The following is an 11,934-nucleotide window of genomic DNA, read 5'->3' as shown; positions in this document are numbered from 1 at the left end:
GGCCAGACACCAAATACTATTGCATCAGCAACTGTGCAACTTGCCCCTCCACCACCATGCTTAACATTTCACAGAGCAAGCAAGTTTGCTGCCCCCTCAGGATATTTTGTGACTGCTCCATTAGTGAAGCCAAAGCCTCCATTTTCCAGACCCGCAGTTGTTCACTAATCACTCTGCTGAGATTTACTGCCCTGTTGGACAGGTAATTGTCAATCCTGCTCCAGTGATTACTCTCAGACACAGCCCATGCTGTGTAGGACTGGTGGTAAAGAAGCACTTTCTCACGCCAAAGCTGCAGCACCTTAGGCTATCTACAAAAATACCACTGTGGCAAATAGTCACATGACTACACCGCACGTTTAAATAATGTTCTGTAGCAGGTAAAGATCTGTGCATCATCTCCCCCAATTTAAACTACTGTATTTGGTGGGTTATGAGTTACAGAAATGTAGTTTTTCCTAGCACCACACGATAATTCTACTCCTTAAAGAATTGTCACTAGCACTTATTGATGCACTAATAGCTCTTTTTGCACTAAACCTTCTTTGTTAGCTTTTATTCTTCCTGTAAGTCGCTTTGGATAAAAGCGTCTGCTAAATGACTAAATGTAAATGTAAATGTAGTTTTTAAGCAGTAAGAGCACAAGTCAAGGATCCCTACATTTCTTTGCAAATACTATACAAATATAGACCTCTTCCTGATTCTGAAATAGATTCTGCTTTAAAAGAATGACCATATTATCATCTGTAAAGCAGGGACGAGATGGAAAGCATGCTCCAAACTTGAAAACAGGGACACCAAACCATACTTGTGTTTCCTGTTTTCAACCAGATGCCCTGGTCGCCCCTGTCTGTAATCACACAGTTGTAAAATGACTTTTTAAAGTTCATGTTGTGCGTTTGAGTGTTTTCGACAGCTGTTCTCAGATCTGCAGACGTTTGCGTGACTGGCATTTCTCAACTTCAAGATACGTTTTTATACACAAATACCTTCAGTCCATCAAAACCAGCAAGTCGCAACTGGCTGTGTGCAACACTTCATTCACAGGCCTGGAATGGGATGAGATGGAAATATCATGGTCATAAATAGTTTTGCAACCAGAGGTAAAGGGAAAGCCAAAAACAGCCCTGCAACTGTCTTGATCCTCCCACAGAGCGGCTACGGAGTAACTGTGGTCATGACTTTCAATGACCTGTTGCATAATTATTTGATTCGACAGACTAAAAATCTCTCACTATTGGAATGCTACATTTTAGACCATGTCAAAAACACGTAAATTATTCATGGCAGGTCTTTCTATTTTTCAAAATAAGAACTGACAAGAAATGTTGAACTAATTGTAGCTAATCTAAGACATCTTCAAAAACTCCACTTAAGCAGCAACAGTTGTAGCTGTAACTCCTTTCCTGTCTCCGATAAGAAGTTGACACTACACAGATCATCAACAAATCTGTTAAGTGAACATGGAGTAAATTGCAGGGTGACATCACTGAACACACCCCTTATATAATTGCAAACATTGAATTACCTCAAGAGAAAAGAATGGGCCTTTATAGTAAAACTAAAACAGTGCAAATAAGGCATGTTGTACCACTTCTAAGAGTCACTCAGTGCAGTTGAGTTTTTAGCATAAGACTTTTGGTTTCGAAACACACACCATCCCACGCCATGAGCACTGTTTGTCTTGGCAGACTCATCATTTTATCGCCTGTCCAACATTCACATTTTCTGCTTCGGCTCCGTTTGACAGTTTATGAGTGTCTAGGATGTATTGGATCAGAGATTTTTTTCTTCCTGGAACTGAGCGTGCTGGTGGCTGACTTCCAGAGAGACGTGACCTCCAGCGGTGTGACCCCAGGAAATGGGGTGGTACAGGAGGGGCTGACAGCCATCCATCACAGTCGGTGCCCTGGGACAAACTGTGGAGCACGACTGCAGCGTGCTCTCTGGCTTTCCTCTTGCCACTGACCATTTCATGCTTCTTGAAATCCAATACACTTATATTTAGCTTGTCCTCCAAACATTTTTACAACACAGACAGAGCCAACCAAATGCACACGACTTTAGTACGAGACATAAAAAGTTTGTACTACAGTCCATGGCAACACGCTGTAACTGTTTTGCAGTTTCTTTGTTGTTGCAAATAACATGGACGGGCACCCTTAGTGACCACAGAGATGACGAAAAAAGAATGATAAATGGAAATCAGCTGTGGATAATAAATCAAGACACTCGGGGTCATGGTGTTGGAATTTTATACTTTAAAGAACCAGTTAATATAGCGCGTGCCTAGAACCTTTCATCAACTCTATCATATATCAAGGTCAGCTCACCAGTTGTAAGCACCAGAATATCTCATGAAAACAGAGAAGCTCTCTCTACGATCTGTATATGCATGCTTTTTTCAGCAGCACACAATGCACTCATCCTCTTACACATATCAAGACTTCGCACTTTCCCAGTATAACCACCCTTTGCTCAGTGAGTAGCCACTGAAACAGCTGAGGATCAAAAACTTTATTGAATCACACCTCAACAATGGTGGAACATTTGGGCCCACCGGTGTTTGATCTACCACTCTATTTATGTCTTGTGATAAAATCTAAGGTTTGGCTCTGCAGCTTTCATCCACAACAGCTATTATCACAAATGAGTTGCAGGATTCGGGCATTCAGTCAATCATTCATTGAGGGCAATGCAGAAGTAGGTTTGGAATACCATTAAGCGCTATCACGAGCTAGACATTAGCATGGGAAAGCTCAGTAAGCTTAGGTCAGAAATTGTAACCCCTGGATTCCACTGGATGTCCGACGACGGATCTGCAGCCGTTACACACCCATTATAATCAATGTGTGAGATTCCACCGACTGCAGATCCGCTGCGTAATGAGTTCGACAACGCAGGGCCATCCGACAGCCCTTGCAACACTTGCGCAGAGCTTCTATTTTTGTCGGACGACGGAGCACGACGCATAAATTCAGCACAGAACAGATCGTTCGGGACAGGAAGTCGTGCACAGACACAAAATAAAACATCTGGTATATTTTCAAAATAAAGTACCTCGGGTTCACGGCGGATCGTATTTCATAACTTGAAGACCTCAAATCAACAGGTTAGAGGTTTTAACTCGTCTTTTCACCCCACTAACAAGAGGCTCTTGTTAACAAGATTTGTCTCCAGTCATTAACGAGGAGATGGTGATTATCTTCCAGTTATATCAATTGATTAGGCGTGAATTCGCGAGATCTCGTGCGTCCTCGGGACTCTGCTGTCCGCAACAGCTCCGACACAGATGGATCCGGTGGGTGTTGACGGACTGCGTAGATACGCAGCCGTTGCGGACGGACCCCTTTCGGAGTCGTTACGCATCCAGTGGAATCCCGGCGTTAGTCTGAAACTGCACACCACCTCTTCTCAGTACAACTAACTTACTTACTAACTGGTGCAGTGCCTGGTCAAGAAATGCCTGTTCAGAATGGGCCAACTGCTTGGCCTCCGGTTCATCCAGACAGCTCAACGTTTGACACTGCACTTCCTTGGTTCCCGAACAAAACAGCTGCCATTACATAGTTGTGTCCCTAGCAATGCTAGGGTATACGCGTCATTTGCCAAAGGCTAGCTATTTGGAAACAGGTTATTTCCAGGAACAGAAGCATTCATTTCAAAAGTTACTTTGCTAGTGCATAAAATGTTTCAGTTTGCAAAAATGTATGATCTTTGGTCTCTCCTTCATGAGTTCTTGAATGCACTGTAGTTAGCGATGGAAATGAGCTGTACCCAGCTTGCATTACTAGTAAATATGTCCCGCAGATCTCAAGAGCTCCACTTAACACTGCACTTCTCTGGGTCCTCAGTAATAAAGCCATGCACCAAGTGTAGAGCTGATTTGAGGATATCAAGAAGATTGAAGTACAGAAGAAAAAATGAACAGATAGATTCCTTTCATTTTAGTTAGATACAATTCTAACAACATCTTTTATGAATACAAACAGCTCATAATTAACAATAATACACATTTTTTTAGATGACAATAGATATATTATGAATCCTTTCTTATTTTCTTATTTTTAATTGCTGTTGATTAATATATAGTGTCACAAAAATGACCTCAAAACCCCAAAGATATCCAGTTAACCTTCGCCATAGACAAATGCAGAAACAGCATGAATCACTTAATTTTGGGTATTTTGTTACTTAAACAGTCAATTGATAATCAAAGTCAGAGGTGATTCATTTTGTGTTGATTACGTAATCAGTTAATTGACTAATCATATCAGCTCTAGTGCTACCCACTGGTAACCTCACCTTTGTCCAGCCAGTTCAGTGAAACTGACCCTTGATTCTGTTGAGAACACTCACAAGATCACTTTTATCATTACTGTGAATAAAACAAAAATGGTAATCTGAATGGGTTTTATAGCCAAATAGATTAGCCCAAAGCCAAACTGACATATTATACAAAGAATGATGAAATCTGGCTGACTAAGACCAGTCTGTAAAACTTGATACATAACTGTTTGAGCCAAGGCTATCCCGTACAAGTCCATGACTCAATTTTACTACTCTAATTGCTTTTCACTAGCAACGAAGACTTCCCTGAAGCTGGGTCTTCTACAGTCATTTAATATACACTGTGGGTGCTGACACAGACTCTGTTCTTTTACAAGGTCCATGCTGGTAAGTACTGAGCTCCAGTAAGGCTGAAAGTCAAGAAATTCAAGCTGCTTTTCTGTATGTTTAAAGAAATGGAAAGTTTTAGGTGTAAGACTCAAAACAAACAGGTCAAGTACTCTGACCTGACTTTTACTTTACTCTGGGACATTCCTCCGAAATGACCTCATAGGGGACAGCAGGCTTGGAAAGCAATAAAACCCGTCTCGGTGGAGATGGCTTTTCCATCAGCTCTCCAGCTTTTATTGTTCAGGACTACAGTTCAAACCTGCAGTCTGGGACCCCCTGTGGCAGCTTTAAGGATAGGGGAATAGGTTGTAACAACTTATTCTACTCAGGTATAAACTCTCACATCTCAAATTTAAACTCTGTTATAGTCACTACGGGCTTACTTTATATATTTATCGGTAGCTAAAAGGTTAGCTACTGCAGTATAACTAAAAGTGTCATTGACATTATGTCAAAAGACAAGACGAGAACACAGAAGTCATGTCTACTCTAGGATGATTCTTCCCAATGCATTACGATTTTTTTGTTCACTTTTGTCAGAAAATTTCATTAAAGCTGCAACTAAACTCAGGTCCACGGCACAGAACAACATTTCTGGGTTCAGCCTTTGATAAATGCTAACTTTGCACAATCCTTGAGCATTTTTAAGTATTTTAAATGGAAAAAGTAGCCTTGATTTTTCAGTCATGACTGAAACTAAAACATGGAGTGCAACTTGAAACACGCTTTCACTTAGAGACCTACAGACACACAACTGGAGATTGAAAAAGGTAATTTTGCATTTGCAGCCAGTCAAGAAAACTGTCCTTTACTTACAAAGCTTTTAAGTATTCAGTCTTTTTGCCAATTATCATTATAATTACACAGGTTTGTAGATTTTATGATCTTTTAACAAAACACAGCAGTACAGTAGCAGTAGGAAACAGTAGTTTTCTTTCCACCACAAGCTGTTTTTCTTCTGTTCCCTGTGTCTACTGAGCTTCCTTACCAAGGTTTGCTTTGCTTTGCACTGGAGTGCCAGCACATGGTGGTTTGCTTGTGGAAGAAGAAAAGGTGCATGCAAAAAAAATTAAGGAAACATTCAACTACAAGGATGAAAGCAAACTTGGCTATACAGCCACTCAAACAGCTCTCTCTCAGCGACTTCCTCTGGGTCCAGCTCAACATGCTGATCTGGTTAGAGCCACTGATAGTGGTCGTCTAAAGCCAACAGTGCTGTACACACTGGAAAAACTACAAGTGATGGTAAGAAAAACCGGGGCTTGAGGGTCAACCTGGTGTGTCTGGAACATTACCTCATGGGACAAAAGAAAAGGGAACTGGATTTAAGAATGTTTAATTTATCAGGCTACTGCAGAAAGCTGGCAAATAATGTTATTTAAATGCTGGTATATACACTGACGGTGGTTTTGTAATACAAACAGTGGATAATAATTATGCCATAATGGGAATATTCAGTCAGTAAGGTTTAATGGCGCAAGTCCAACATTACATGTGTTATATAGAGATTTATGCAGAGAGGATTCAGACTTTGGATTTCATGCAGTCAGGAAGTTGGCAAAACTAACTTTGAGCCCAATCGCACTGATAATAAACATTCAAGGTTATATGCTGACATAACACAAACACGTGCAACACAGAAGTTTACATCATCTGGGAACGTTAACTGGACAGACTACTGTAATAACGTCTGTCTGGGGGCCTCTGGCCTTTTTATGGCAATGCTTTGCCTGGCCAGTGGAAATAGCTGACTAAATATTGGCAAAATTGTCAAGACTAAATATTGGCTCAAAGTACATGGAAGCTATGACCGACAAACATTAGGTAACTGTGGTTCTTCTCTTTCAATTTAAGGTATTTAGACAGAGAGGTAACATTATACAAGAATAATGCCCAGCATTAAAAATCCCCATTAAGGCAACAGGTCACCATCTTATTTTTCTGTAATGGAGTAATCCAGTAATACTCTGTTTTTCTTATCTACAAACAGGGATGTAATCGAATATGGCATCTACCATAAATAGCAGTGCAAATGAGAGCTTAGGTTTGATTAACTGTCTGACTAAACCCTTGCCGAACAATAAAGCTTTTGAGTGAATACTTCGCAAATTGCTTCCTCAAGATCATCCAAGCAGAGGTACAAGAACAGGGCTCTTGGAATAGAAACCTGCAGCATTGCTCTGGAGAAACGGCGAATGTTATAAAGTTTTGCTTACGAGACAATTCAATTGACAGGCACCCTATTGTTCCAAAGCAAAACTGGCTGCCAGTAGTGTGAAGGGAAACTAATAAAATGTTTCATTTGATTGCTGTTGCCAGATGAATGTAACTTTTGAGCAGTTGCAGCAGGCTTTTTATGTCCCCAAGTCAAGTCGTCCACAACGACATGTGACATTTACAACGATCTGTCAAATGGACAATAATTATGGCTATGTGCTCTGCCACTTGGAGGAAATTAAACACTTGACACTCTTAAGAGTGCACTGTACAAATCTATCAGCAGGGAGCCCGTGGCAGTGAACAGTGACCCCAGTTTCACATTTCGTCTCACTGATGAATGTGCATTGGCCTTGGACTACCATAGTGAGGGTGGGGGACAATGGGGATAGGTTTCCCAGCCCTTGTTTTAAGTGGGGCCCAATGATCCATTACTTTTGAAGTGAATTCTAAAAATGACACAAGATTTTTTCCATGCATTCTCTCTGTTTAGTTGAAATGCTCAAACCAAAAAGAGCAAACTCTGAGGGTCATCTCTTTCATAAACATAGCTGCAACCGAGGAAGTGGAAGAACCAAAAGACTGAGCTTACATGTTTCCAAGGTGAGTTTCCAAACTAAACACACAAAAGATCGCTGGTGTCCAAAGTAGGAGTGCAGGCCTGGTTGTCTGTTGTAGTGTGACCCTACAGCACAAAGAGCCTGCAGACACTCAGCCAAATCATGAGCTCAACACTGGCCCCTGAAAGCAGCCTGCACTGAGAGGATTCTAAGTGTATACATGTGTTTGTTCAGAAGTGTGGGGTTATTAAGCTTGTCTCGTTCTGTGATGTGGTTCAGGAAATGGCTCACTGTTCCTATTAAGCCATGTTTAGGTTATAGCAGTAAACATTTTGTTGCCAGATTTCTCCACGCTGTAAGACACATGGTATAAGACCCTTATAAAGGGTCCAAAGGCATGCACTAACTATGAACTATAAAACATACTCACATTACCTCACTGCAAGCTGTTGAATCCAATAAACTCTAGGAGGATATCACCATTTCTCACATAATAGCTCATTTCTGAAAGCTTCATGATATGGAAGTATTATTTAAGTCTTAAGCAGACATGGGTTCTCTTAATAATGGACCTGTGAAAAATGGACATATTGCTCTAGTTTGGCAGCTGAACCCAGGCACAACATGATTCGCAAGACATTATCTCATGTGCAGTGGAAAAAGCAATTCCCGTTTCGTGGTTCCTTTGGTTTTCTCCTGTGAAATTGGGGTCTGTCTTTGGAGTAAGGGCAAGGAGCATGCTTTAATCTGGAAAATATTACTGGGGGTGGAAGAACATGGGAAACAATAACACTAGGAGGATTCCTCTTCCATCCTCTCCGCTCTGTGATTTGAAGATATGCTTTAGTATGCAATTTTAGCTCACCGCAACTACCCACTTGGCCCCCGTCCTTAGCTACTCTTTTTCCACCTCCCTCTGAAGTGGGCTTTTGTCTTCGCCGTTCCATGAAGTAGAATGGCTGGAGAACAGCTCAGGAAGAGAACAAATCCCTCAGGTACTAGTTTTGGTAGAGTTAGTCTGCACTACAATAAGTTGGCTTTGCTCCAGATCATTTAAAAGATGAATGTTCAGTCAGCTTTGAGCTTTCAGGTGACTCTACCATCATCCTGCCAGTAGAGTTGTTATAGATGACACTCATGTGTTGTGAGGTTTTGCTGCTCTGCGTGGAAAGCTTCCCCTGCTCAGTCAAGGACTTCCTCTTCACACATGGAGAAGTAATCAAAACATGGAGGCAAATGGAGCAAGTAGGTCTTCCTTCAAAGCAGAATGAATCCCTTCTGTTTTTGACATTGAGACAGCCAAAGCCTTCCGGCAACTGATTAACTACTGTTTTCGCAGAGGAAACCATAACAAATGATTTGTAATCTGTTGTCTAACAAAAGTCACCACAGGGACAGCAAACGGAAAATCTAATCTACATTTGCTTCCTGCTGGGATGAGTTGTGGAAAATACCTCATAAAAAGGTGAGGCGACTGAGAGAATAAAGATGTAACAGAAAGCAGTTCAAAACCAAAACGGTTACAAAAACAGGTGGATTATTGACTGTTAATTGATAGTTTGAATGTGCTGAACTCATGAGGGTCCATGCAGGATTCAACAGAGGTGATTTACACTGTAAATCTCCATGTGAGGGAAGTGATAACACTCATGCTGGTCTGGTTTTAGCTGGACTGTTTTGGGAAACTACTGTTCACTGAAAGGTGGCAGAAAAGTCCTCAACCACAACTTGGGCTGCTTATTTGACCTAGAATGATCCAAGACAAACAGTCTGCCGCTTCAAAGTATAGCAACGCTGCTTGTGTGGTCCGTTTCCATCTATGTGGCCATATTGTACTCATAAAGATTCTCAAGTACAAACTTCTGATGTACACTCAACACAAAGGCCAACAAGTCAACAAATCTGCCTACATATTACTGGTAGCTTACAACCATACAAGCTCACTGCCCACAGAGCAACCAACAACATGACATACTGAACTGCCTCATCCACATATCATGCATCTATGAGAATAAACTCTGACACAGGAATATTGGAGGTCATCAAGTAGTTATAATGAAAACCTGTATCAAACATGTATCAAGTGTAACTTTACAAAAGATATATAGCAACCCAACACAAATACTTGGCATGAAAGGGGGTATTATTTTAGCACTGGCCTGTACTTCCTATCAATTTCCTCACACCGGAAACGATCAAACCAAACATCTCTGACAGGCTCAAGACTCTATAAGAAATGAAGTCACACTCTATGTTGAAATTATGTGCACCAATTATTCAGTTTGGGATTTCCCAATAAATACAATTCAAATTTTGCAGGTAATTCATGATTCCTTCTATATGAGTACTTAGGTTAGGCAGTAAAGTAACATTGTTTAACGTTGGCTAATCTAAGGGTTTTGGGGTGTCACTTCTGCCATCAGTAGGTCCATAAACAGCAGGAAAATGAGTTACGGTCGACCCTCAGCCAAGGTGTCGTTCCAATCATTCCCCAGGCTGTCCTTCCCCCAAGACATCAGTCATTAAAGCTAGCAGACCTGAACTTAAATACACAGCTGCAGAATACACTTTGATGCTGTATCTCACACAAAAGCAGAGAAGTCTAATGACAATAGATGTTCGAGGAATGTGGTCTGCTGTCGCTCACACTGTGCAGACATGGCCAGTGTGTCCTGAGCAGCCTTTACTAATATGGAATCCACAGCTTGCCAGTCCCTTCTTTAATGGTGTTTATGTGATCCCCATCAACCTGTTAAATGTGGAAAAATCATGCGACCATGTTATATTTGCCAGGTGCTTGCATGTGGTCAGCAATCACTGGTAAACAGATGGAGATGAAATAGCCCAATAAAAGACACAGAAAGGTGTAAATGACAGAGGGCAGGCAGAAAATATGCTTGACATGTTGTTAATTAACACGTGCTGATAAATTATATGGAAATGTACTTCTGCTTTATTTATATTCATTTCAATATCTTCTTTCTAATGTGTAATGTATAATTTTCCTTGTATAATTATTATCCTAGTATCATATCATGTTGGGGATCATGGAAGTTGCCCACATTTACCACTGGTATTCAGCCTTCTGCCAGCTGTTTGAGGTCAAATATCCACAGTTGTTAACATGGAAATTTCTGATTTCACCAGTTGTCAAGGCCCTCTAAATGCAACATTAGTCCTGGTCTGTGAGGAGGCAGGAACTCATGATGATGGGTAATTCTCGGTACACTGTATTATTTGGGGACTAGGTAATGCTTCAGCTTATTAGCTCAGTTATCTGAAGGCTTCGCAAACAGTTGGTGAAATGTCTGTTCTGGAGGCTCAACATTGTACAGTACTAAGAAAGTTTATGCTGATAAAATAAAGAAATAAAAGGAATATGTTGGAACCTTTGATAAAGGTTCCAACATATTCCTTTTATTTCTTCTTCTTTAAGGATGCTTTATCAAGCATCAAAGAGCACATTAGTTACTGATTAGCCCAATATATATAAATTCTAATTGGTTCAATATTTTTCTTAGGGTCAAGCTAAAACACGTCCCGTGTTGGAACACAGGGATGGAAAGGGCCACACTTGACTAAATTTAGTCACATTAACTGAGTACTCCCTGGGAGTTTCAGTCAATGGCTTTCATTTGGAAACCTGCTCATTAAGTGATAATTTTGTGATGAAATGCAAAGATGGATAAAATTGAGAACAGAAGACACAGTTCATGGATCAGTCTTGATTTGGCTGTTTTGCTTGTTAAAAAAAAGAAAATTCTCAGAAATCTGTGAAGAGCTTTTGATTAAGCCAACACAAAAGAGGCCTCAACAAGTCCTCCAACCATATGACCACATTTTGGTTTTTACTACCCTGAAATGCAACCCATACAGTAGAGTGTTTTTTAAATTAGCACCCCCACCAGGGGCAGGAGATCAGCATGTCCTCTTACCTATATGAAACGGTCACAGTATTAAACATGTCACCAATGCTGTGAAATGGTAGCAGTAGAGTTAAATTTAGGCAACAGAACTACTTTTTTAAGGTTAGGGGGGGAAGTACATAGTATGGCATTAATGGTTAAAAGTAAAATAAATGGACGTAAAGACCAGAAGTGAGCTAATTACTTTGGTAATGTAAAACATGACGTAAACCTTGAAATAGCTACAAACAGGCTACACCCGTAAGTTAAGTTACGTAACTGTCAAATAGAAACATTGACTCTGGTTGACTCACAGGACACCAACACTTGTCTCCTGGGTTAAAGTCCTGTGTTTGTTTGAGAGAGCAGTGTCTGTGTCTGTCTTTAATTTGAAGAAAACATGGACATGTTTTTCAGTTCTGCTTCTTTGACTTAGAGTGAAGTTTGGGCATGCTGCACTTACACTTATGTGATGGCTACACGTGTCAGTGCACACATTTAAGGTTTAACTTCACAAAAAGACAGTATTCATAATATAGCAAAATGTAATCCCTTCACAAAATCAAGTACAC

Source organism: Centropristis striata, chromosome 7, assembly GCF_030273125.1.
Source record: "Centropristis striata isolate RG_2023a ecotype Rhode Island chromosome 7, C.striata_1.0, whole genome shotgun sequence".
NCBI lineage: Eukaryota > Metazoa > Chordata > Actinopteri > Perciformes > Serranidae > Centropristis > Centropristis striata.
The sequence above is the reverse complement of the archived record's forward strand: the minus strand, read 5'-3'. Positions refer to the sequence as shown.